General features: G+C 39.5%; 1 protein-coding gene across 10 annotated transcripts in view; it reads right to left on the reverse strand.

Moving 5' to 3' along the window:
* Nucleotides 1-24,992, reverse strand: part of FGR (FGR proto-oncogene, Src family tyrosine kinase) — a 2,305,304-nt gene that overhangs the window by 1,008,257 nt on the left and 1,272,055 nt on the right. Inside the window, exon 1 of one of the 10 annotated variants that reach the window (XM_044084618.1) lies at nucleotides 15,848-16,355. The exons of the other annotated variants lie outside the window; for them this stretch is intronic. The gene's annotated coding sequence lies outside the window, so the exon portion shown is untranslated. Of the gene's footprint in view, nucleotides 1-15,847; nucleotides 16,356-24,992 lie in introns of those variants that run through there. 10 annotated transcript variants of the gene reach the window in all.

Below are 24,992 nucleotides of genomic sequence, written 5' to 3' on the forward strand. Positions count from 1 at the left end.
AATAAATAAGAAAATAAATATCCACAACTGTTTAAAGGTGGATACAATAAAATACTTTAATTAAAAAAAGAATTAGATAATCAATATAGTTGTCAGTTAAGTATAGAGAACTGTGGAATTACATACAGAAGCAGAAACAATCCTTTTGAACAAATATAATATAAATCTGTCATCTATTATATTTTCCTGGTTATTCTTAACTATAAAAATTACTGAGCAATAAGCCACAACACTTAAATTTCTAGAAAATTAGCAGAGACAAACTGCAGAGAACTCACAAGTCCAAGCTTTATGGTAGTTCTTCTCCACTGGTCTGTTCATTCAGCTGTGTGGCTTACTTATTTTTCATATAAAAAAACATATGCAATCAAGCAGGATTTCACATTTGCATATGAATAAGGCTGTTTACTTGCTCTTGATTAGTTATCTTTTTAAACATTCTGGTGGTAGGGAGTTCCAGAGGCATGCTGGGCCATAGGATAGAAGATTTTTACCTGGGGGACGAGTTGGTTTGCAGACTTCTAGTATATTTTGATTGCTGGACCTTAATACTCTATCAGGTAGGTGCATTTTAAAAGCAGTAGAAAGGGAGGGACAGAGGGAGGGGTTGAAAATGAGATTATGCGAAAGACAGTTGAGTATAGGTTAGGTGATTGGGTAGTTCTAGCCATTTTAGTTTTTGGAAAGAGGAACAGTGGTGGGTGGAGGACTTGTGGCTGGTAGCGAATTTGGCAATTTTGTTGTAGCAAGAGGAAAGTTGTGTTTTTAGAGAGGACTGTAGATTACTTAGGAGTGGAGCTCCACAGAGAAGGGAGGGGATAAGAAAGGAAGTAGAAAGAGTGATTTTAGTGGCAGGTGTAAGGTAATGGTTTTGTCGATAGAGCATACCTAGTTTTTGATGTTTTTTTTTTATATTTAGTTGTAGGTGGGAGTTGAATTTGAGCTGGCTATCAATTTGGACCCCAAGTAACTTGGTCTCTGACACCAGTTCCAGAGGTGAGTTGTTTTGACTAGTAATAGAGAATGTGTTTATATCGAAAGAAGTGACTTTAGAGGGGGTAAATAACATTAATTTTGGGGTTTCAGAGGCATTGAGTGCTAGGTGATTACTTTTCATCCATTGCTCAGTGGTTGAAAAGGCATCTTGAGTAAGCTTTAGGAGTGTGGGGATGGATGTGGCAGAGCAGATAATAGTTGAATCATCTGCATATTGGATGATGTTTGAGAATGGGATAGAGTTGCGGAAATCATTTATAAATATATTAAAGAGAAGGGGACCCAGTATGGAGCCTTGGGGAACTCCAGTTAGGGTATTAAGAAATGAGGAGGTGGCCTTTTTCCATTTTACTGCTTGATATCTATTGGATAGGTAACTGGAGAATCAGTTTAAAGAGGAGGGAGATAGGTTAAGTTTTGAGAGTTTAGTTAAAAGCAAGCTGTGTGAGATAGTGTCAAAGGCCTTAGAGAGGTCAAGTAGTAGGGTAGAAACAATTTGGCCAGAGTCGCGGGCTTTATTTACAGTTTCAAGGAAGGAGAGGAGGGCTGTCATAGTGCTATGATTTGGTCTAAATCCATGTTGTGTGGGAGTTAGTAGGTGATTATCTAAGAGATGTGGTAGGAGTTGAAGTTGGATACACTTTTCTAGGAGTTTGGAGGTGGGAGACAGGATGGCGATGGGGCGGAAATTAGTAACATTGTTATTGCTGCCACCTTTATGTAAAGGTATGATAAAGGCCTTTTTCCAGATTTGGGGTACTATACATTCTTGGATAGAGCGGTTGATTACAATGCTAATGGGGTAGGCAATTGCTTCAGCAGCTATGCTAAGAAAGTAACAAGGGATGTTATCAGGAGCATTAGTGCATGGCTTCAGTTTCAGAAGGAGTTTCTTTATAGGAGAAGTGGGTCTAGGTTTTAATGAGAACAGAGGGGAGTGGGAAGAGGGGCTATTAAGGGGTGATGATGTTGAGGAAGTCAGAGTAGGAGAAGAGGTGGAGGGTAAAGAGTTACTAGATGGTAATGAGGGAGTGGTAGCAGTGCAGGGTAGAGTGTTGGTAGTGGAGGGTGGTGGTGTGTTGGAGAATGTGGTGGTGTTAAAGAATGTTGAGGTTAATTTGGAAATAGATTCAATGAAAAAATAGTTAAATTGGGTAGCTAAGTCTAAATCAGGAGCATTAGGGTCTGGGGTGGGGGTGTCTGGTTTGTTGGGGTTAAGGAGAGTAGTGATACCTTTCCAGAATTTCTGAAGGTTTGTTTTATTATTATTTTGGAGTATGGAGAAATAGTTTTGTCAATCAGAGATGATGAGCTTTTTACTTTATTTAGAAGTGTTTTGTATTCATTATGGACTAGGGGACTCCTGTTTTTCTTGTAATGTGCCCAGACTTTATCTCTGTGCCGCGTGGTTTATAGTGTGTTTTTGGTAAGCCAAGGGGAAGTTTTAATTTTTATTCTCTTTGTCCTTAAGGGAGCATGGGAGTCTAGTAGTTTCAAGAATGTTGAGTTGAAGTGGGCAACTGCGTTATCTAGAGATAATGTTTTTAGACAATTCCAGTTTATTGCTTTTAGAGAGTTTGAAAAGTTTGTTGGGTTAAAGTTTTTTTGGTTACGGATAGTAATATAATTATGGGTGCGATGTAGAAGTTGGGGGAGTCGATGAGTGAAGATGGGTATGTGGTCACTACGGGGATCGGGAAGAGTGCCACTGTCAGAAAAATAATGGGGATGAGAGACTAGAATCCAATCCAGAATACTGCCGCTAGAGAGGTTTTTTGAGGGGCGTGTTACAGAGTTGATTAGCTGTGAAAAATTGTAGAGGTTGATGTTAAGAGAGTTTGTAGAAGACTGGATGGAGGCCCAGTTAATATTCGTGTCCCCTAAGATTATTGTTTCATTGCTAATGTTCTTGGAGAGCCAGGAGAGGATATCTTCAAGTTTAGAAATATTATCCCCTGGAGGGATGTAGAGGGAAGCTGTACATATGTGTTTGTATTTGTTAACTTGAAGTAGTGTGAGGGGTGTCTTTTCTGACCTTAGCAATTCACAGAACTGTAGGAAATAAAAATTGACAACATTTCTCTACCTATCCATCTAATTATTTTATATATGTGCATATACACATACAGACATATATTCTATGAAAAAAATGCAAATACATCATCATCATTCTTCTTTGTAATAGCTTCCACGACCTCCTCTTATTCCACAAATATAGCAAACATCTTAAACTACTTCCACTGAATCACATAATTCCCCTACACAACTTCAACATCTGCCATAGACCTGTCAACTGTCCCTGTTTTGGGGGGACACTCCTGATGTTTCTCAAAGTTTTGTTCCATTCCTCTTAAAATTGGAAATAATTTTTAGAATTTCTAAGATAAAAATGCTACAATTTAAATGTGTCCCCAATTTGGGGCTTTTTCCTTAATTATTTTTTCTTTGTTCCAAATTCTGTTGGTAAAAATTATTTTTTATTTAGCTCTAACACCATGAAAAGGCATATTAATAGATCATATAACAATCTTCCTTGGCTGCATATCATATTAGTATTATGCCTTCTCACTAAAATGTTGATTTATGAAATACATTTCTTCTTGGTTGGTTCAACACCATATGAAAAATAAATCAAAACAAACAGCTCTTGTCACTCCCACCAAGCAAGTGGTAAGTCCCTTAATTTGCTACTCCATATCTGTTTTGCACTAGCTCTCAACCAAGAGAATGTACAGTTATGTCAGGTATCTAAATTAATTATGTACATATATTAGAAAGGGGAGCCCAGGGTATGCTATAACTCTGTCAGGATGCATGTTGGCCAGACAAATATATGATGCAGTAAGGCTGAGCCATCTCATCTATGAGCTGTCTGATATCAGTTTTCTATTATTACAACACGGAATTGCCTTTCTGGTTAGGGTTCGTGACATTTTAACCTTACAGTCAGAAAGTCTGAACTGTCTGCAAGCCTTTACTTCTTTTGCTTTTTTGGAGTGTTTAAAATTGTTACAATGAAATTCTAGAATACTCTGCTGAAATCATGAGTGTAACATCTGCAGAGGCCTTCTAGTCGGAACTTAAGTGTTAAATTAATTTAATCAAGCATCTAAAACCCCTCAGTGACTAGGAATTCTGACTATACTGTGCTACTATCTAGAATACTCTGCTGGGATCCTGTGCACAGCACATGCCGAGGCCTTCTAGTTAGCATTTAAGGATTACATTAATGTAATCAATCATTTGAACCATCTGTGGAACTATCTTAATATAATGTTACATTGTCATGATTTTTATGTCATAAAATAATTACTGTATTAATAATAACATTAAGTATTGAAACATCGAAAAAGACATTCAATAAATAAACTGATGCAATTGATCCACAGAAGAAAAAAAAACAGACGGTCAACAACATGGCTTCAAGAACTGTCATAGTGCCATGGCAGTACATCTCAGATTCGCAACTTCTGGTCACAAATAATCTAAAAATGCTTAGAATGCCATGGCTATCATTACTATTTACAACTCTTCTTATTCTGCAACTCTCTGCTAATGTAATTTTTGGTTACAAAGTTATAACACCAACAGGTATCAGCATGATGGCATTCACCTAGTTCTTCAAACTTCAAGTCTAAAAACTCTATGAATCAGTACTGGATGTCCAATGTTTTTAGGGTTCACCAAGAATTTCTTTCAGGACTACCTCTGTTAGTCTCTTCCTGAATGATGTACCCCCTCCTGTATGCTGACAAAGTAGGCTACCCTGGTGTTCTACATCACCTCAATGCCAATCCCTGAAAACACATTGTTTCATGCGCACCTATAAAATCTTTTTTATGTGGATTCACAATGGATCGATCCAGCAGTACTAAAACTAAACTCAGGCAAATAGTTTGCAGGATGCAAGCCACCATGCACTTGCCATGTTGGGAGACTAGCCCTTACTTTATTATTTTTATTTTAAGGTCACTGCAACTTAAATGGAGAAATCATCATCAAATAAATACATGCATAGCTGCATTGAATGCAGTCATATATAACTAAATAATAAATAACAATACTTGCTCTTTCTCCCAGCATGCTGCAGTTTTGGACAAAGAGAATAACACCAAGCAAATGTGTAAAAATATGTTACTACAATAAGTAGAGAGCTGATCACAAGGAAATAGAACAATGAGCATTCCATCTCAGTCAAATGGGATATGAGCAATCCAGATTTGAGCACCTGAAGAGAAACTGATCACTGGGTCAGTATATATCGAAATGATGACCTAACAGTTCTCTTTGAGTTAAAAACTAGTCGTTAAAACATAAAGTAGTGTTAAGTCACAGAAAGTACACAGATATAGATAGCTGTCTTTAACCCACATAATAAATGTGCAGAAACCTTGCTCAAAAATTCCAATATATTCAGTTTCATAACTGAAATGTTCATTTGTCTCTGAACAAATTCACATGTTCAAAGACACATGCATCATTTTTAACGAGCATTCTTTTTAAAACAAGTGAATACATCTTATATTCCATACCACATGTCAAAGGCTGAGGCTCCTTTCCAATCTATACTGCTATATAAACAATGATACCCTTTGGCTTGTGTCCTTCTTCTCTCTAGCACTTAAATTTGCTCCAATATTCCTCCAAATAAACTGAAGCAAATAACCTATATATTTCATTTAAGCCTTCTGCCACATCAGCTAGGTTACTTCCAGAAGCCTGTCTTGTCTTTTCTGCCTCTTTTAGTTGGCACATCCTCACTCACTACCTATGGGTTTTCCCACAAGAAATATTCTTGTTTCGAATCAGTTGCAAACCATCTAATCTCCCCTATGGAGGATCATGAAGAGAATACATTAAGCTGCTCTCACAGTTCTTGTCTATCACATGAGATTCACATAATCCCACTAATCCTGGACTCATCATTCTGATACATGCATCCCATTCTACAATGTTGAAATGCCTATTCGCTGTGGTACAGCGGTAGCGTTGTTGCCTCACAGCTAGAGGTTCTCCTGTTCGATTCATGGCTGGAGTGCCTTCTGTGTGCAGTCTGCATGTCCTCCCTGCGGTCGAGTGGCCTCCGAAAGACATGCGTGAATGGGCGTGCCTTCACTGAAGGTTGGGCGTCAGGTTGGCAACTCGGCACCATAAAAACGCTACTATCAATCATTAGCGGACCGGAGTTCCGCTGTAGCGACCCCTAACCGGGAAAAGCAGAAAAGACAAACAACTAAAGAAGTCTTGTACACTTGACTGTTAATGTACTACATATTTGCTGTCCATTGTTCTAAGTTATATGACAAGTGAACTGTTTTATAACTACTGTTAATTACATTGTTAGTTCTTTGATAGAAGATGTATAAATGATCTTCACAAATGATCTGACTGAAAGGCTGCTGTAAATCAGACAGATTAACAAATTAAGTAATTGATGGGCAAAAAGCTGGAAAAATAAACAGTTCCAATATCACAGGTGCAATCCATTCACTTGTTGCCTAATGCCTGATGCATCTTATTAAAGGTTGAAGGAGAGCTGGCACCTATCTGGGCAACAAACAAACATAAGGAAGGGAATCAGTCTGTGATGGGATGCCAGTCCATCACAGGCTTTGAACACACACACACAGACACACACACACACACACACACACACACACACACACACACACACACACACACACACACACGCACACACGCACACACGCACACAAACACACACACACACACACACACACACACACACACACACACACACACACACACATGGGCAACTTGGAGGATCCCAATTTTACTCACCTACATGAACACAGGAAGGATATGAATACTGCACTGAAGGCACCCTAACTGGCAAATGAACTTGAGAACCAAGGCTGTAAGGCAGCAGTTCCAACCACTACATCACTATGCCACCCTTGCAGGATTTGATAGGAAAATCACTTTTACAGAATGCAGAATGCAAGGCAAAATGGATATTATTGCTCAAGTGGATTATAGACATATTGACAACATTACAAAAGAAAATGTTTAGGGGGGGGGGGTGACCAGACATTCCTCTGACTTTAGAGGAATAGTATATCAATATAAGATACTTGAGTGCTGCGCCAGACCATCACTATTCAGATGGTCACTATTTATCTTGTTCTGTCACAAACAACATGTGATCCATAAAACAGCATGGATCACATTGGCATTACCTTTAAAACAAACAAACAAACAAAAAAAAACAAGCGAATGAATGCACATACCAGTGAGCAGACAGACAGGCGGAAATACACACACACACACACACACACACACACACACACACACACACACACACACACACACACACACACACACACACTCTCTCTCTCTCTATATATATATATATATATATATATATATATTTACAGACTGAAGCTCTGAACTCCTGGCATCACACCATGGATGTGTTTTTGATCATCACCTCAACTGTAGACCCTTAGTATCTTTTAAAACTGACTTTTTATGCAGTTAAGGAAAGGACATGAGACTGCTACTTGCAAATAGATTTTCTTTATTTTATTCAAAGGGATGATAACATAGAGAAAGGAGAAATAGTCTAAACCAGAGGCAGAACATGTAATACATCTGTACATATCACACTGTGTTTCCATGCATGTGATTGCTATGCATCTGCCCCCCCCCACCCCCACCCATCTTCTGTAAATTTGAACAACTTCATGCATGGCCACTCAAGGATGCTTTAACAATATTCTACAACTCTAACAGCAATCTTATGCACACTGACCTCTGCTAATCTGGCAAATACCTCTGACTCCAGCATATACTTACTGACTGCATCACTTCCATATGTCTGTCACTTTGTAGTATAGGTTCATAGGTTCATAGGATGTTACTAGGCTATTGACCCAAGGGCCTTTACAAGTCTACCCATTAAATTCCCGTATAATACTAGATGAGAGATATCATCTGTGCCCAGAGTTTTTTTAGCAAGGCCTACCTATGTCCAGGAGGGAAGCTGGGGCAAACCCTGGCAGATATTTATGGTTTCCCATCCAGTCATTAGGTTGCGCTTAAACAAGGTCATGGAGGTGCTCTGCTTGATATGGATTGGAATCCTATTCCAGCAGAATGCTAACCTCTGAGAGATGTATCTGTCTCTCCAGCAGGTGCTGTTTATGCCGCAGGCTAGACTATGGTCCCTGGAATGGGTGACTCTAGTCCCATTTGACTTACAGATGTGCAGCATTTCCATTAGATTTGGGTCAGAGATAGCCCTGTATGCCAGACATAAGTCACCTCTAAGTAGTCTATTCACTACTGACTACAGTGACAGTGAGTTTAGTCTGTCAATATAAGATGTGCTGGAGAACTGAAAAAAAAAAGGCAAAGCAAAATAAGATACTGAAGTGCCGGAACCACTCAGAGCAAATTTTATTATACACACAAAAAATAAACTAGGATTAAGCATTTTCATCTGCTTGCATCTTCAAACTTCTTCAGAATCCTTAGAAAACACATTTAAAACACCATTTAAATATCTTTTACCATTAAGTCATGTGATTAAAGCATCCAATAGCAAAATGTCATGTAATTTAAAAACACAACAAAACCTAAAAAATCATCCTAGAAAAACTATTTCAATCCACTAAAAATCTCCTAACTAAAAATCTGTACTTTCCAGCTAAAATTACCTAAACATTAAATCATATAGGATTTAAGATGTAATACACTAGTAATAGAGATATGTTCATTCAAACCTGGTGGGGGGCTGTAAGCATTTAGTTTTATTTGCCAAATCATTTCCCTATATTCAATGCAGTCCTCCCAGGGCTCACCCCTAACATTTTAAAATATAACATCCAAGCCAAAAACAGCAAAACTATTCTCTAGAAAACTTTGGAAATGCTTATATAGAGAATTTTTTAATTTTTTAATTTTTTGTTTTTAATATCTTGAAGATTTTGGTATATTTGTTCCCTGAATTTACATTTTGTTTTCCCAATGTAGGAACTAGTACATTGCAGGCATTTCACCATGCAAATAACTTCAATGTTGTATTTAAAGACGTTAGGGGTGGGAGAGACCAGTTGGTATAATGGTTAAGGTCTTCGCCTTCCATGCACAAGGTATAAGGTTCAATTCTGACCTCCAACAAATGCCTGTTTGGGGTTTGCATGCTCTCCCTGTGTTTCTGTGGGGTTCCTCCCACCTCCACAAAAGATGCTGAGTATTTCCATCTCAAACTCATCAATGAATGAAGCTGTGGGCACATCATGGGAGGGCTAGCCACTCGACGGTGTAAAATATGGCTCTAGTTGATTCAGTCATGTTGACTAATGTTGCCAAATGGGCATGGGTAATTACCGGTGATAAGTGGGTTGAGACCTGGTCTACTCGAACCTATGCCAGGGACCCATGCTAATGGTGGGGTGGTGTATGTGCTCCTAGTGTGTCTGCCATAAAGCCCAGCAGCCATGGGTCAATAAGCTACTGGCTGGCCGGTGGGTTACCTGGGATACCTCTGTTGAAAGCTGGACGTAAAAACAATCAACCTGCCAAACATGAGCTATGAATTTGCTATACTAAATGTGGGTTTACTGATGGGATGCAGCTTGGAAGTGGATGACATGATGAAGGATGGACATCCTATGTATCTAAGAGACAAGATGGAAGGGCAGTGCAGCAAAAAGACTTGGTAGAGTCTACTACACAGCCACTTGGGATCTAGAGTCTACTACTCAGGAAGGGGATAGGCTAGAAATGGTGTAAGAATTGCGGTGAGAGTTCAGAAGGCAGTGAGGGATATCATCAGAATTAGTGACAGACTCATGGGAATCAGACTCCAGTATAATGACAGGGCAGTATTCATCAGCAGGGTTGTGATAGTGAGGAAAATAGTGCATTCAGACAGCAGTTGCAAGACCTTCTAGAGGACAACATGAATTGGTGATGATAATGGGTGATCTGAATGCACATATTGGGACAGAGAGAACAGGATACAAGGACTGGGTCAGCATGGGTGGCGCAAAAGGAATAAAGTAGGAGAGGCCATTCTAGACTTCTGTCTAGCAAATGCCTTGATAGTAGCCAACACATGGTTCAGAAAGACAGACAGCCACAAGATCACATACAAGAGTAGCTAACATGCAACTCAGGTAGATTTCCTCCTAGAAGGAAAGGGCACTGGGTAGAAACAGAGATTGCAAAGCCATCCCTAGTGAAAGAGTCGGCCCACAGCATAAACCACTGGTTGCCACAATCAGCTGAAAGGAGTGATCAGAGAAGGCTCTAAGGTCAACAGGGACCAGGCTGAAGATCTGGAAGTTGACTGGACAGAAAATACAACAGTTCAAGGAATTACTCTGGGCTCTAGCACCAAGAAGAGGAGGAAATAGATGGAAATGAAGAAGAATGGCAGTGCCTCAAAACAGCATGCGTGAGAACAACAGAACAGATATGTGACCAAGTCAGATATGGAAATAAGGTACATAAGGAAAGCTGGTGGTGGAATGCAGAAGTCCAGGAAGTCATCAAAAGAAAGAAGGAGTGCAGGAAAAAGTGGGAGACAGACCATGCTAGGAAGGAATATTGGTTGGCTAACAAAGAAGCTAAGAAAGGAGTTGCAATAACAAAGAATAGGACATCAGACACACTACCATCTTCTGGAAAATGACTCAGTAAGTGGCACAAAGAAACTATACCAGGTTGCAAGGCAAAGACAGAAAGATAAAGAAGATAGTCAGACACCCTTCATAAGGGATGCCAGCAACAACCTTCTCACCAGTCCACAGAACAACAAAGGCAGATGGAAGGTGTATTTCCAGCAGCTTCTGAATGAAGAAAACCCCACAGAAGCTGTACTACCCCAGAAGCAGCCTACAATGAGAGACGAAGAGAAGCCCACCCTAGAGCCCACCCTAGAAGAAGTAAGAACAGCACCAAGGAAAATGAAGTCACGGAAAGCAGCAGGCTCAGATCAGGTCACTGCAGATATGATAAAGATGCTGGGTGCGATAGGGAAGAAATGGCTCCTGAGGGTACTCATAGCAGTGTGGAGAGAAAGGGGCATCCTGACTGTAGAATAAGCATAATCATGCCAGTGTACAAGAACAAAGAGGACATCCACAACTATGGGCATTACAGTGGAATCAAACTCCTATAACATTGCATGAAAGTTCTAGAGAGGGTGATTGATAAATGGATATGCAGAGTGGTAGAATGTAAGATGGGAGCTTAGCAGTTTGGATTCAGATCAGGATGCAGCACAACTGGCCTGATGTTTGCAGCGAGAGAGATAGTTGAGAAGAAGCTAGAGATGAGGAAAGAGTCCAACTGGGCACTCCTAGACTTGGAGAAAGCATATGACAAGGTCCCATGAAAGCTGATTTGGGCAGTACTATGGTGGTTTGAAGTCCCAGAAACATTGGTAGAATTAGTGCAGGCTATGTAGAAGGACCCAATGACTCAAGTATGACCAGTGTTTGGCCTCACAGAGGGGTTCCCACTGGGATTGGGTGTACACCAGGGCTCAGCTCTGAGCCCACTGCTGTTCATACTGGTGATGGACTACATTAGCAAACAGGTTGGAGAGGACAGATCAACAAAGTTGCTGTATGCAGATGATGTGGCATCAAAGGCAGATTCTGAGCAAGAACTCCAGCAAAGTACAGAGCAATGAAATGCGAAACTGAAAGCATATGGGATGAAACTAAGCACAGATAAGACAGTGGTAATGGCAGCAAACTGGGGAAATCAGAAGAAGCTGAGAACTGAGATAGAAGGAAAGATAGTGGAACAGGTAAATAGCTTCAAGTATCTGGGAGGGGTGGTTGAAGAGAAGGGAAGTCTGAATGAAGAGGACAAAGCTAGACTCAGAGGGGCTGCAGCCAACTGGCATAGATTGTCAGGTGTAGTCTATAACAGAAGAATGCTAAAGAAGCTGAAAAGTAAGGTGTACAAGACAGTGGTGCAACCAGTACTACTGTATGGTACAGATACCTGGGCAGTAAAGGCAGAGCAGATGAAGACGCTAGAGGTGATGGAAATTAAGTGCCTTAGAAGGGTGGTAGTATGCACTCTGTGGGACAGATGAAGAAATAAGGACATAAGAGCAGAAGCCAAAGTAGCTCCAAGTGCAGAAAAGATCAAAGAGAACAGATTACGGTGGTTTGGACATGTGCAGAAAAGCAGAAGACAATCTGGGGAAGAAGATTTGGCACAGACAGGAAGAAAGTAAGAGGAAACAAGGACATCCAGCAAAGAAGTGGATGGATTGTGTGAAAGAAGATCTATGACAGCCAGTCATGAGTGTCAAAGAAGGCAGGAGTGTGGCATTGACTCAAGAGAGATGGTGACAGTTAACACAATTCCCTGACCCCATGTAGAAAATGGGAAAAAGGGGGCTGATGATGATGATGAACATGATGATGATGTTGCCAGGTAAGAGGTAAAATCTTTGCTGGCTGGTTCACTGAGCAGCTGAGAGCTATTCAAGAACTGCTCTGCTAGATAGCAGCTGCTTCTAAGGGAAAATAGCTCTACTGGCGCTTTTGCATCTACAACCGCAAGAGTTACCCTCTCTGTGCAGTGAGGTGCTACACACAAGCAACAGCAAAGTTGCTAATACAAAGAAACCAATGAAAAAGCCCAAACTGAGCCCTGCACCAATGGAATATTTCATACTGTGCCCTGCACCAATGAAATAGCTCAAACTGAGCCCTGAACCATTGACATTCAATTAGATAGTCCTACTGTACGCTCCTGCCATGAGGCCATGAGGATATGGGGGGGGGGGCTTCTCCAATAAAAAGATGTCTTGTTATTTAGTGCTCAATCTCCAAACAGAACTGAGTTCAGCCAGTCTGAATCCAATCTATGTTACTGTCAACAGAAGTGCAACAGAAAAAAAGCAGGATATATATATATATATATATATATATATATATATATATATATATATATATATATATATACACACACACATATATATATATATATATATATATATATATATATATATACACACACACACATATATATATATATATATATATATATATATATATCTATCTATCTATCTATACACACACACACATATATATATATATATATATATATATATATATATATATATATGTATTTTTTTTATGAAATAAGCAACAGTCTGAAAAACAGCACAGTTTTTCTAGAATTAATTATAACAACAGAATAAAACAGCAGAAACAGATATTTTCTTAAATTAAGTAAATTCAACAGTTGGTGTGAAATGCGGTCAACGTGCAACAAATGCAGTAGTACAATACAGTGCAAAGCAGCAGCAAACAGTACAGTGTTTTTAACTGCTGAAGTACAGTCACAGTATATAAGAGAAGTGCAAAGAAAAAATATTTAGAGGCCTTTTGTGGGTTTCCCAGCTCAGAAAGACCAGGTAAACACCTACAGCCACTAGATGAATAGTCACAGTCCTCCTAATGTAAAAGCACATTCAGAGATTGTCCAGAGTGAAGTGCTACCACAAACAAACTTAAAGATACGCGTACAGCAGTGTACCTTAAACAGTTCATAAAAGTGTGATTATTCAATAAAAGTACTTCGCTTTGTATAAATGAGTCAACAGCCACTCAACTGTACATAATTTATAAAGGCACTAAAAATAAGCTCTCCAGCCAGTAAAACTACATGCAGAAATCCTTTTCATTTGACAACAATTAATAATGTGTTTGACTTTTCAAATATTTCTATGTCCCTGTTGCTAGAAACAGGCATTAGAGTAATTACAGTGTGGTAATTTTAAACCATTCTACAAAACAATTTTCCATTTTCCTTAAATGTACACAGACACACGTGCAAGATCACACACACACACACACACACACACACACACACACACACACACACACACACACACACACACACACACACACACACACACACACACACACACACACAAACTTTGTGCTAAAACTTTCAGTATGCTAAATGTGACTGAGGCATGTTACTTAAATGTTGAACCTTTATCTCTATGCCAGTGAATCACCACAATGAGTTTAGTATTGCATGTGTTTTACTCTCATTTATTGTTGCTACATTATTTCTCTGAACCTTGTGCTCAGTAGGATTATAAATTAGCACTTAAATAATGTTGCAGTCTGCTTCTCTAAGGAATTTACTTTTTAAAAACCAATGACTCCTTTCACAACTCATTAGACAGAACTCTTTGTCACTATTTCACCACTGAATTTTCCGTCTGTATTAAGTACATAAGCAGCTGTCTTACTCATTCCCTCCATCTACTTGAGCTTCCTGATTCTTCTGTTGCTACAGAATAAGATATACCTCATTCACTTTCTCCTAGCCCCATAGCCGGCCTTAGGCATAGGCCAACTAGGCGGCTGCCTAGGGCGCTGCTCTAGCAGGGGCACTTTTCCAGTATTTATTAGGTGTAGGTAGACCTGGATGGGGGCACCGGGTAGTGTAGTGGGGGGGCACCATGGAGCCCTTTTGCCTAGGGTGCCAGTTGACCTAAGGCCACTCCTGCCTAGCCCCCCTTTCATCACATTTCTTTCACTCAAATTGAGCTAAGACCTACCAACAAAAACCTCCATCCAACCCTACTTGCATTTATGATTCAGCAGATCCTGTCAGAAAAAAAAAATATCACATCTCTTTGTGTTACTCAAATTGCTGTTCTATTTTTATAAAACATGCTTTCTTTGCCTCTCCTTCTTCACTTCTCTTATTCCTTCCCTCTTCATGTTTATACCTACCCCATTAACCTTCTTGCACGTTCCCAAACATCAGTATAGTTGCCTTTCCTCTTCCTCTAACGTATCTAGTCTTGTCTGACACACTCTCCTCAGCTAGGAAGATAGTCGTTTTCTTTTTTAGAGAATGCTCTTTTGCAGCTAGCTGATGTTATTTTTTACCACTGTAAAATAGATTAATTTACTGTTTGTCACATTTGTGTTTCCTTTCTGAAAAAAATCCAGGAAAGTTAGCAGGGGGTCAAAAACTTTTACACATATCAAAGACACATTTTCTGTGCCAAAATAGCCACCTAGGATTGATAGCGTGACCTTAAGTGCTACATAATAAAACATGTGTCTAATATCTTGGTAGTCCTGCCATCACAAAACCCTTGACCCAGAGCCAGTGATGTGAGGGCTACTATTTACAGCATTAACACTAACAAGCAACATGCGTGCACGTACACACACAGACAAAGACACACACACACACACACACACACACACACACACACACACACACACACACACACACAGTGAGATGGCTTCCTGGTAACAAAAACACATCACAAGTCAATAGTTGCAAACCATACAGATTAAAGAAATCAGCATCCAGGAACAATATGGCACCACACTGACGACTCAGTGATGATACAGTAAAGAGTTGCTTCTTTTGCTGAAGTTTCTATTATCTCATTATAGCCTTTGCCATTTTAACCAGCTGAAGTTACTCACTTCACGTTCCGATGGAGGGTGTTTTTGCCTGTTTCCATACAGCTTTATCTTTTCATGTGGAAAAAGTGAGGCAAACAATGAAATTTTGTGATGGCTGCTTTTGCAACTCTGGCAACTCCCTCAGGCTAGCAATCAATTTACCCCACCCTTCACAATCTCTTAGTGAATACGATTTACTTTAGAATACTTCAGAGCTCAGCCAAGAGATGTCTTTGCCTAGGTCTTCAAGTATACTGCTAACAGATAGTATTAGGTAGATGGACACTGTGTAGTCCCCACTGAGACGGCCTCCATTGAAGGGAAAGAGCAAGAGACAGACAGAAAGGAAGCAGATATCAGACACAATTAGTGATAGAATATTCAACAAGAAATATGTACTTTACCTTCAGCATCTGTCACCAGCTTTTTCTCCCATACCAGCAGTCCTCTGAAGCATACTGCCGTCCATATACATGAAGTTCCATGGGCATATTTCCTTGGGCAGATCTCTTCATTAAAAACTGACCAGCAATTGAACACTTTCTAGTCCATATGTCAGTAAAGAAACTAAAGTATAGCTTCCAACAGCAGACTTCCTTTAACAGCTCTTTCAGTACAGTGACGCTCTGTCATTGTTCCTAGGATGAAGATACTGCCAGGAAATGTTTCTTAAATTATCCTCTTGCTTGTTCCTCATCAGCTGGAAGCTTCCGCTGTTCTAAACACATAACATCCCTTCTGTTCCACACAGTGTGACACTGCACAGGTCGGGTCACACATTCACTACCACTTCAGCTATCAGTGTTGCAGTGCTGAAGTTTGTTTGTCTTTTTATTAATCACCTTGGCTCCTCAGCCTTTCAAAGGAAGACTATTGTTTGACACAGCACAGCTTGTAAGGTCTAAATTCCCACTCATTAGCTGTAATGTTCCTCTTTTAAGCTTCAGCAGTTTTCTATCTCAGACACACCCACACATGCGTTCTGTGCTTCTTCCACAGGTCGAATTGGTCAGTAGTGCAATGTACTTATTCTTTCAATGTCCCCTTTTATTATATTATTAATTCAGACCATGATCCTACACTGATCTACTTATTCTGTTGCAAATAAACTTATTTGTGTTGCATTCCAACAATTAGTGAAGGTCCACTTGTGCTTATATTCTAAATTAGTTGGAATTTTAGTGAAAACATTCCTTCTATTACACACTAGAGATTTAATCTCTTAATCTCTTATTTTATGCTAATACAAGGTAAACTAACAGCAAACAAGTAAAAACCTATATTTTTCTCTCCTGTAAGTAATCCCTTCCTTTACAAAACATACATACAACAATGTGCGTGCATGCATACATCATCTCTCTCTCTCTCTCTCTCTCTCTCTCTCACACACACACACACACACACACACACACACACACACACACACACACACACACACACACAAACACACACACACACACACACACACACACACACATGCTCGCGCGCACAGTTTAACAGAGAGGAAGCTAGTTTCTAATGGCCAGTTACTGCACTTGGGCTGACTGCACTAAAAGATAAGACAGGCTAGATAAACACTGTCCCTATAATTATCTTTAAAGTTTTCAGTAGTTTGAAACTATGTTGATATGCTTGGTTCATTATAGGAACTTTAGTATAAATAAAGAAAAAGTTGCAGAGAAGGAGGGCCTGAGGCAATCTGCAATGTTTTGTAGCAAGCTTCATACATATCAGACAGTTTTAAAATCTGGAATAATCTAGTTTCATATTTACTATCAATAATAATCAACAGTTTACTTTTCCATATGGGGTTGGGCTTTTCTCTACAACACACTAAAACTGTATGTTGCCTGGAATCCTTCCAACACGAACTTTTGTAAGCTAAGGTGACTGAACAGAGTCATCAGGTACAGGCTGACAGCATGGTAAAGCAACAATTGCAGTTTCAAATATTCTTGTTGCGTTGCATGCACTTTCTGCCGTTTTATGCATTAATGCCCTGAATGTGAACTCCATGAGCAAACTTGGAAAAGTATAAATCTTTTAACTCCCTTTCTGCTGTACATTGCATCACTGCTCTCTATGGTGCGCTTCTAATCATTTGCAAAGAGCTCCAGTTCTACATCTGCATTCTGCAAGACTTTTTTTAACCACTGGTGCTCCTTTCTTCTACAAGTGCTATCAAACTATATTCAGCAACTCTAGTCCGTTTACATTAATGCGATAGATGTCATTCCTCTCTGTGCTTTCTGTCCACCATTTTCACCTAAAAGTCAAGCAATGAATATTTAAGAGTCTTTGCCGCTCCCAGCCTAGAAGTACATATGAGACTGACTTGGCAACTAGCAGTACAGGTTCATAGGTTCTTATTAAGCTAATGGCAAACGAAGGCCATCAAGAAGTTCAGCCACATCATGCAATATTACTTGAAGACTAAGTGTCACCACGGTAAGTAAACTTTCTCTTCGTATCCATGGAGAAATTTTGTGTTCACCCATTCAGTCATCCAGACTGGTTTAAAAGGGTGCTAGAGAAGTACTGTGCTTAACAGGTATTCACTCTTCCAAACTGGTTTTAAAAATTCCTAGGGAAGTACTTTGTTTGACAGTTAAGGCGGTGTATTACAGAAACAGGGATTATAGCTATACAAACCTTCTTCTGTTACTAACATGTCCCACTATTGTGATAATAATAACTAAGTTCTTCCCTTTCAAAGGCAGAATCCTTAATGCTGATATGGAGGTTGAATAAACCACAACTGTGTTCTCTTTTGGCTGATGACCAGATTCTTGAAAATTAGAGCTCTCTACTGAATAATTTTTCATCACTGTACTCTTGCCATGGAGGGATGAGACAATTTTTTATGTCATGATGCTTCTGGGTAGTACATTTTAACACACCTGTGATTTTTTGACAAAAGACCCATGCTTCTAAATATCATGTTTAGGGGGTTTAATAAGAAAAATGGTCAGGTTGTGGTCAGTTATTAGAGAACCATTTCAGTGAAGACTGATTATGGCCAGCCAACTAAAAATTAACTTTTGTTTGTTTGATTTTATAACTTACCCTTTGGTTTGGTGATCTTGTGAGTATTTGTAACAGACAGAAACCTATAAGGTTCCTTACACTGAATTGTTTGGTGGAGGGGTGGACAGCATCACAGAAGAGAAATGACTGAAAGTTCCATTTGGTCTGTAGAAACAATCACTCAGATTTGTTCCTAGACCTAAATGAAGTCAGTTATATCCAAAATGAACAAAATACCGTCCCATGTACAGAAACAGGATGTTTGAGGAGGCTGGTGACCAAAGATTGAGCCATAGCTTGGGTTTTGAAAGGCTGGCTGAGACAGAGTATACTAAACTTGCTTGACGATCCCAGATGGTACCGTAAGGGTTCCAGTGTGCTGTTATTTCTCAGATTAATCCTAGGGAATGGAGATATAATGAGGTTACAAAACTCAGTTGGGGAAGTTAATTCATTGAGTGTTATATGTGCCTATGTTTGAAAAGGACTAACCTAAATGGAAGCCACTGACAGAATGCACAGGGAAAATCCAGAGAATATGCAACACCATACATGGGTGGGGAGACAGTTTTGAGAATCCTGCCCTCCAAATTCTTGCTAGTTAGTCTTGCTGGAGTGTAAAATATAAAATATACTTACCTAGGGGAAGGGACAACAAATAATTGCATACAGGACACTGGTAATCACTCTGAGCAATCTATTTTGTCTGCACACAAGGTCATTGCATACTTTGTGGCAAATTCTAAACAAAAATGATAAAAGAAAAAGAACAACCCTTCCTTTAAAATGTACTGGGATCACACACATCATATATCCCATATCACACTGCAACACAAGAAAAAAGGTACCTGTCACCATTAATCTTTAAATGAAATTCTTAGAGAGGAACCCACTTCACAAAATGCACTTAGCTCTGAGCACACACACAAACGCACACAACTACACGCAAACATACACATACACACACATCACAAAACTTTTGAGATGCACCCAGTCAGTGAAGAGGATTAGTATACTTTCTGACCATGTACTGCTAATGTAAAATTAGCTCCATACAATTTACAAATTAAAAACAGTTCAAGTGTTTGTTTTTAAATATATAAGATATGTAACAGAAGTAAAACTGCCCGAGCGTTTGCAATGCTGTATTCTATTCACCCCAAACATTACAGCTTATATAACCTCCCTCAGTTGCAAACACTTCAAAAATATTGTGAGAATGGTCAAGAAGTCGATGCAATACACAGGCATGATGTTCACTGTTCAGCCATGTTACTGCAACTACCAACTGCTGACTGACCACACAGCATGCATTCCATTCCACTGACATCCAATTCTTAAAAGTTATAGCAGTTCTACACTGCACCCACCATTATTCAATAAATGGAAAAATTCTGCTACTATGAACTAACATGTCACGGCTGATGCATTCAAATATGTGAAATTTTGGGTCTATGTTAGATTACCGAATGCTTAAAAAAGCGAATGGTGATTAATCAACCCTATGTAAGTGAAGGATTACAATTTCAAACTGCCAGAACAGCAATTTTTTTTCCTAGGGAAAAAAATCGCTGTTCCAACAAAAAAAAAAAAAAAATTAAAACACTTTAAACATTACATTAAGTGGGGGGCTTCACCCCCCCCGATGAGGTGGGCTGAAACCCCAACCCCCCCTACTTAAATATACCAATTCCGAGACTGCACTACAGTGCCGAAAATGACAAAGTAACGAAGCGGCCAAGCAAATTCCTTCCCAGGGAAAGTATTTGCTTAAAAGCCGCTTCGATATTTTGCCATTTCAGGCTTTTGAGTTCGACCAAATGTGTCTTCGGTCTTCTAATAGGGAACCGAAATTTCAATAGGCTTCACTTCATATAATCCACATTATGCAATTTCTGATTATTCCTAAAACCAATCAACACGTGTACCATGTACAGCCACTGCAGAGGATGCGCTTGCAGATTATTTTTCCATAACTCCCCTTCATAGCATCAGGCTTCATGGCTTCTCAGTGGACTTTACCTCAGACATCTCAGTTATCTTCTTTGGAATATTCTGGGTGGAACCCTTGACACTGACTCTGCAAGTAACTTCAGGACTTTTCTGACAGTGAGACCGGGTGCTGTGATATTTTTATGTACAGATGTTGCTCTATGCTCTTGACATTATGGTTTAGTATCTTTACAAAAAGCTGACTTTTTTTACTGCAGGCTTGTTGAGTCTAACCTTAAATCAAGAAAGACCTTGGATCTTCTAACTGAACAATTACAATGGCTTCTGATTTACCTTCAATCATTTTTTTCAGAATCCTTATTCTCACTATAGGCCCTTCTGGAAAAATTAGATAAAAATCTGGCTGTTTTGTCGGGTTTTTTTGTCTTAGCTGACTTCCTTTAAGGAGTTTGGTATAACAGTTTAGTCAGTGTAGCACTTCTAATGTCTTTCAGATTAACAGCATGTGGGGACATGTCAGTGCAAATCAAACAGTTATAATTTGTAACCCGAAACAGGTCTGTTCTAACCTTGGTCCAAGACAACAATGATATGTCCTGTGAGTGTAGCTCTACTTTAGGATTCAGACTTTGGGACTTGCTGCAAATCTGACAGATCTGCACGAGTTTCCTTTGTCTGATCTTAGGCCACCAGATAACATCTCAGATTTTTTCTTTACACTTAAATACACTCGAGTGTTATTCATAGATTTTCTGTAGCATTTTTTCTATTATTAGTTAGGTATAATCACAACTAGACTTGAACATGATAGCTCAAATTCAGTTGCTCTTATCATACTCTGAACAACGGATGAACTTCTGATATTGGTCTGGTCATTACTTTTTTCGTAAATTCTTTGAGTAGCTGTATCTCTTTTTGAGTTTCTTGGGTGACATAGTGATAGCAGAATTACCCACAAAACTTTGAAACTTTCCTGAAAATGATCCTCATTTTGCTGCTAAAGACAGGCTCTGCTTAACAATCAGCTATTTGCATTTTCTATCCAATGCATGTTGAACTGCTAAGTCATTCTCTTAACAAGCCTACATTAAGCCATTAAGATAAAATTCGATAGATTTAGCAACTTTTTTTTTAGATTTTGAACTTTGAGTGGTATTTTATAAAGTGATTTCCTTAATGTGCTCCCCAGCGGTTTATGATGACTCAACCAAAACTTAATTTGCCATAGATATATTGATGGAATTCCTAAAATCAATAAACAATAGTTAACGTCTCAATCTTAATCACAACATATCTTGTTTGTGCATCCGTTATCACGCTCAAACCACAGCTCTGTCCTCTTGCACCAATACTATTTGCAAACCATCCTGAATCACATGCACTTGCAAAATTGCTATTAACACATTAAGATATGTCAGAGCTGCTGAACTTTAAACAAGCTTTTTTAGTATGTCAAATCTGTTTTTCCGTTTCCAGTAACTAGCCTCATGTTACAGCATTCTGCAGAATTTTCCTTAGTGGTACAGCAATTTCTGACATACTGGTTTTGAACATGGAGAAAGGCTAAACTATTGGCATTGCATGAAATATTATTTTGATTCAGTATTGATTTGGCAAACAACTTTTAACCAGTTCTGTAGCTGTATAGTTAATCTGCACTGTCCACGTCTGCACATGCTTAACTATCACTGAAGATGCTGTTATGCATTCTCAACATTTATTTATTTAGGAGTAACATGAAATCTCTGGAATTTATCTGAAGGAGCAGATTTATTAGTACCGAAAACATTTCAGCTGGTGCCTGCATGAATTTGAGAACGGTTTTGTTCCTGTGTACTGTGAATATGTTTAACTATGCCAGGATTCTCACATGCCAAATGACCCACTATATTAAACTATTTATAGGCTGATAGGTACGTACTAGGCTAGATGCCTCTGCAGGCCATTTTAAGGCTAATCAATTTCCTTTGAAAGGTAAGAATGAAACCTTGAACATTGTTACTGTGATGTAAATACCTTAACCATTATACCAACCTCCAACCCAATTTAAATTATCTTTCCAAACAAATAGCCCAGAAATGCCTCTTATGTATTTATTGACATTTGATTACCGGGAAAGTCTGACTGGATAGAAACCCATTTTCAGTGGAGATGTGGGGAGAAAAGCTCCAAATTATTACAAAACATTTTATGAACAATAATTTTACAATCTTCAAAAGCAAAACAAAAACTTCTGCAATTTAAATTATTATAACAAAGTAGAGATAATATAAAAACATTAGTTAAGAATCGATACAAGTTATATGACAATCATTTAATATTTATAGAAATTTTAGACAGTTTGTAGAAAAATTACATGTAAGTTACTGTAATACAAACAGGAACTGCAATATGATGTGAGGAAAAATAGGCTTACGGTATATTTAGAGAGAAAGTCAGGGAAGAGAATTTGATGGAAGTAAGGAAGTAAGCAAAGAGAGGAGAGTAAGGAAGTATAAGGAATGAAAAGGTACTTATTCACATTTAGGGATATAGTTTATACTGGCTTAACAATATCCAACCCAAAGGCTTTACTTTCTTAACAGAAAGATTAGTTGTGTAAAATCTTACCATAAGTATAGATGTCCTTCTCTTCCATGTTGCAGTATTCTTACTGTGGGATTCTCAGCCTCAGGTGAGCTGAGCGTCTGGCTCCCAAGCAAAAGCTTAAGCCTGGTTGCTGCCAGGTGTGTGGGATGTCACATGCAAAGCCATAAACCATGGGCCTTAAATGCGATCTCTGCATGCGTAGACCTCAGAACTGACTGCCCAGGCAACAATACAATAAAAATACCCTCTAGACAGGGTAAATGTAAAGAAGGCAGTTAGGTGGGTGGGAAGGAATACTGCAACATGGAAGAGAAGGACATCTATGGTTATGGTAAGATTTTACACAGCTAATCTATGTCTTTCTATTCCCATATTTAGTATTCTTACTGTGGGAGAGTGCCACAGCTCAAGAAGAGGAAAGGGTGGTGGAAGAAGTAGCAGTTTCCAGGAATCCATGCAGGATTGCCATTGCAAATCCTGCCCTGGCTCTGGAGACATGGTCTAATTTGTAATGTAAGGTATGCAGAGAGGACCACATGGCTGCCTTATGAATGGTGGCTGTGTCCAGACCTTTCAGGAAGGCTCCAGAAGAGGCCATGCTGTTCTGTCACGTAAGTCTTTGCCATGGTATGAGTAGCAGAAGTAAAGAGTCTTTTGTATCCAGGAGGATATAGTTTGTTTGGATACAGCCTTTTCCAGGGCCTGGGGGGAAGGACACAAAGAGTTGACTGGACTTTCTAATGGCTTTGGTTTTGCCCAAATAGAACCTCAATTGTCTGTGGACATCAAGGGAGTGGAGTACTCTTTCACTGTAATTCAGAGGAGAGGGGAAAGAAGGTGGGTAAGTGGACAGACTGATTGAGGGACAGCTCATTGACCACTTTGGACATGAAGGAGGGATTGGTGTGAAGGGTCACCTTATCTTTGTGAAAGATTGTGTAGAGTGGGGATGACATGAGTGCTTGTAATACAGAAACCCTCCTGGCTGAAGTAAGGGCTACTAATAGGACAGTTTTCCATGTGCACATCTGCAGAAAAGCAGAGCTAGCTGGTTCAAAGGGTGCAACTGAAAGTTTCTCTAGTATGTAGTTTAGGTCCCAAGGTGGTGGAATAGTTTTCTTTGGTGGCCTAAACTGGAGAACCCCTTTTAAGAATAGTTTGACATCCAACCTGGAAAGAAGAGGTGGATCCAAAGGTAAGTAGGCAGAAATGGCTGATAAGTGGACCTTCACTGAAAGAATATGAAAGCTCTGAATTTATGAGCTCACACACATAGGCTAGGACTAGTGGAGCATTCACTTGGAAGGGGGCCCTTTGCCTTTGGAGACAACATTTGGAGAACCTTTTCCATTTGGAAACATAGGATCTCCTGATAGTGGGTTTCCTGGCCTCCTGCAGGATGGATAGCATGTCCTCTGAGTACCAGTGTCTGAAGAGAATCAAGAGTTTATCACCCAGAAGGTTAAACAGAGCACCTCCAGCTGTAGATGACTGAGATCCCTTCTGCTGTATGAGCAGGTCCACCCTGTGAGGCAACCTGTGGTGATTGCCCTTGGCAAGAGATTGAAGTAGGGGGAAGCAATGCTGCCTTGGCCAATAAGGAGTCACCAAAAAGATTCTTGACTTGTCCCTCTGGATGTTTAGAAGGACTTTCTGAATGAGTGGGACGGGAGGGAAGGCATAAAGGAACAATCCCTTCCATGAGATGGAAAAGACATCCACTCTCCAGGCTAGTGGGGAGGGAATCTCTTGTGTGTTCTGGGGGAAGGCAAACAGATCTATTTGTGGTGTGCCCCACTGGTGGACAATGTCTAAGAACACATCTCTGTGTGACATCCACTTGTGATGCAGAGAGAAGGATCTGCTGAGGCATCCACTTGATGGTTGTCCTGGGATGGAATGTAGACCGCCTGCAGTGTGATGCTGTACTGAGAGGCTAGCTCCCATGTCGTCTAGGTAGGGGAAGATTTGAATGCCTTT

The sequence above is a fragment of the Protopterus annectens genome, chromosome 1.part1 (assembly GCF_019279795.1).
Source record: "Protopterus annectens isolate FY-2018-M chromosome 1.part1, PAN1.0, whole genome shotgun sequence".
NCBI classification, from domain to species: domain Eukaryota; kingdom Metazoa; phylum Chordata; order Ceratodontiformes; family Protopteridae; genus Protopterus; species Protopterus annectens.